The sequence below is a fragment of the Rhagoletis pomonella genome, unplaced genomic scaffold (genome assembly GCF_013731165.1).
Source record: "Rhagoletis pomonella isolate Grant_MI unplaced genomic scaffold, Rhpom_1.0 Rhpom_scaffold_00002, whole genome shotgun sequence".
In the NCBI taxonomy this organism is placed as follows: domain Eukaryota; kingdom Metazoa; phylum Arthropoda; class Insecta; order Diptera; family Tephritidae; genus Rhagoletis; species Rhagoletis pomonella.
In genome coordinates this window covers 96,951,726-96,955,446 of record NW_023458556.1, presented here as the reverse complement: position 1 = coordinate 96,955,446, position 3,721 = coordinate 96,951,726, and positions in this window count along the sequence as shown.

Below are 3,721 nucleotides of genomic sequence, written 5' to 3'. Positions count from 1 at the left end.
TTTAGTCTCTCTCTTTGTAAGTGCCGCTAACTAGATAAACAGCGTAATGCTGGTCTCTAGGATTGGTACATTGTCTGTATGTATGTCTGTAGTATGTATGTATGCGCTGTGATTACTTAGATTTTGCGCTGTTCATCTAAGTAATCACAGCGCACACACACACACAGCACAGCTTGCTTGTGCCGGCAGATAGAAATCCGTTATTTTCATTCCCTTGGTATCTGCGGCGTAGGTATGTATCTTCGCGTTGGCGTTTTTTCCGGGGTCTTCTCATATTTTTCGTACAACATCTTGAGTGGTTCGAATATTCTATCTGCCGGCACAAGCAAGCAACCTAATACCTGCTAAATAACGGAACATAAACCGACGCAATCACGAAAACCAAGAAAATAAAAATAACGGATTTCTACCCGCCGGCGAATACAAGCAACCAAAAAGCACCTACCTGTGAGATAATGAAACAAAAGCGGTCGCACTTAGATGGGTATGCATGACCTAATGACAGTTAAAACAGATAGTAACACGAATACATAAAAAGCGGAAGGAAACACGAACTATTCAGAACGAAAAATGACACTGAAGATGGCACAACGCCGAAACCGGTTTGTCTCCAAACCAAATTTGACAAGGGATGACGAAAAAACGTTCCACAATACATCAAAAACAATTAGTTTTTTTGTAGTGGAATTTGCCGTTTGGGTTGTTTTGTACACCAAAACTGTTTTCGAATTTGTCGTTTAATTTGTTTTTGTTTTAACAGCCTTATTAAAAAAATAATATGAGCTTGGAAAGTGGTTTAAAAAATGCTTAGAAATAATAAAAACAATTAATTTTTTTGTTGCATAATTTGCCGTTTGGCTTTCTTTGTGCACTAAAACTGTTTTCGATTTTGTCGTTTTTTTTTGTTTAGACAGCCTTATTAAAAAAATAGGGACTTGGAAAGCGGTTTAAAAATTGGTTAAAAATAATAAAAACAATTAAGTTTCTTGATGCATAATTTGTTTTTGTTTAAACAGCCTTATTAAAAATAAATAGGGACTTTAAAGCGGTTTGAAAATTGGTTAAAAATAATAAAAACAAATAACTTTTTTGGTGCATAATTTGCTGTTTGGGTTGTTTTTTGCATTAAAGTTGTTTTTGATTTTGTCCTTCAATTTTTTTTTGTTTAAACAGCCTTATTAAAAAAATAGGGACTTGGAAAGCGGTTTAAAAATTGGTTAAAAATAATAAGAACAATTAATTTTCTTGATGCATAATCAAAAACAGTTTTAATGCACAAAACAAGCCAAATGGCAAATTATGCAACAACCGCTATGCGGGCGGTGCCACGCCCATTTTCAAAAATTTTATCATAAACGTATTTCTTGGAAAAGAATTGTTGCAAGCATCAATTTTGAATAAATTGGCTTTAATATTTACTGATTTATCGAAGATTTCGTATTTCTCCAAATTACCGTTATATGGGATGTGGGCGTAGTTAATGTCCGATTATAAAAATTGTCGGCCATTTGGTATGCTGTAGCAAGGCTAACAACTTTGCTAAGTTTTTAAGAAATTGGTTCAGCGGTCACCAAGATATACACATGTAACCATAAGTAGACGTGGCTACGCCCATTTTCCAAAAATTTATAATATTCTTATTTTTCGTCTATTACTGTAAATATCAATTTTGAGTGAATAATCTTCAGTAGTTACTAAAATATCGCAGTTTTCGTATTTCTGAAAATTACCGTTATAAGGGAGGTAGGCGTGGTTATTGTCCGATTTTGCCCATTTTCAATACCATCCGTCCTACGCCCAAAAGAAGTGCACGTACAAAGTTTCGTTAAGATATCTCAATTTTTACTCGAGTTATCGTGTGCACAGACGGACGGACGGACGGACAGACAGACATGGCTTAATCGACTTCTCTTTTCATTCTGGGCATTTATGTATACATTTGTCTATATCTATCTCGATTCGTTTTGGCTGTTACAAACAACCGTTATGTGAACTATTGTGCACAAGTGCGCTCGGGTATAAAAATCACCATAATATGTATACTTATAATTAAAATAAAAGTTTGTTAAACTGTTTGAAATTCGTTTTGTTTTATTTTCATAGTTTGGGAAAGCTCTATGCGTACCGATGCATCGATGTAAGCCCTCCGATGCATCGACGCGAGGAAAGAAATCGATGTATTTTTGCCACTGACATCCCTAATGGATTTATATAAAAAAAAATTACTGGTGCAAAAATGTGGGTGGGTACGGTGGCCAATGGTAAAGTTCTTTTACCACCTCTGCAAGATTGTATGTGCATCAGACTAAAAAAAAAAACAAGTAAGAAAGTCTAAGTTCGGGCGGAGCCGAACATTAAATACCCGGCGCAAGTATTAAATATATGTTTCCCACCTTTCCGAAAGCTACCGCTACATGATAAGCCGGCGTGTATAAATTTTAAGTAAACTAGCGTCCTTAAATTTCAAAATATTGAAATTTCAAGCATTTCCGAAATTTACCGTTATATGAAAAGCGGCCGTAATTTTAGTCCGATTTCAACAATTTTCAATGGTTTACTTTTATGTGGCAAGCACGATAACCATACCGAGTTTGGTACAAATTGCTAGAACGGTTAGCGAGATACATATACGTGATCATAAGTGGGCGGTCCCACGGCCATGTTCCAAAATTTTATCATAAACGTATTTCCTATTGTTGCAACCATCATTTTGAATAAATTAGCTTTAATATTTACTGATTTATCGAGGATTTCGTATTTCTCGAAATTATCGTTATATGGGACGTGGGCGTGGTTATTGTCCGATTTTAAAAATTTTCGGCCATTTGGTATGCTGTACCAGGGCCAACAACTGTGCCAAGTTTGGAATAAATTGATGCAGCGGTTACCAAGATATACACATGTAACCATAAGTGGGCGTGGCTACGCCCATTTTCAAAAAAATGTTAATATTCTTATTTTTCGTCTAAAATTTATTATAAATATCAATTTTGAGTGAATTATCTTCAGTAGTTACTAAAATATCGCAGTTTTTGTATTTCTGAAAATTACCGTTATATGGGAGGTAGGCGTGGTTATTGTCCGATTTCGCCCATTTTCAATACCATCCGTCCTACGCCCGAAAGAAGTACACGTACCAAGTTTCGTTAAGATATCTTAATTCTTACTCGAGTTATCGTGTGCACAGACGGACGGACAGACGGACGGACGGACGGACAGACAGTCACCGCTTAATCGATTTCTCTTTTCATTCTGATCATTTATGTATACATTTGTCTATATCTATCTCGATTCGTTTTGCCTGTTACAAACAACCGTTATGTGAACAAAGTTATAATACCCTTGTGCACAAGTGAGCTCGGGTATAAAAATGGAATACAAATTTTCAAAGCCACTTTTCTCGAAAAGCCCTCTATGAATGATTTTTATTTTTTAATTTTTAGAAGCTAGAAACAATATACTTTTAAAATTTGCAAGACTTTCCAATGTTCAGCAACCTTTAATTTAATATTGGTTCCGACGCACCGTGTAGCCTTTTAAAATTATTTTGCGTGCTGTTTTTGAATTGAAACTAGATTCAAACAATGCACCTGATGTAAAAATTTGTGAACGTTTTTCGAAGACTTAGCCGAGTTTATGCGTTCGCACGATTGCCGCTTCATCGGCCCCAAAATTCGGTTCACAAAAAAGTACTAAAGCGAAGTCTCTCCAACACAGCAGT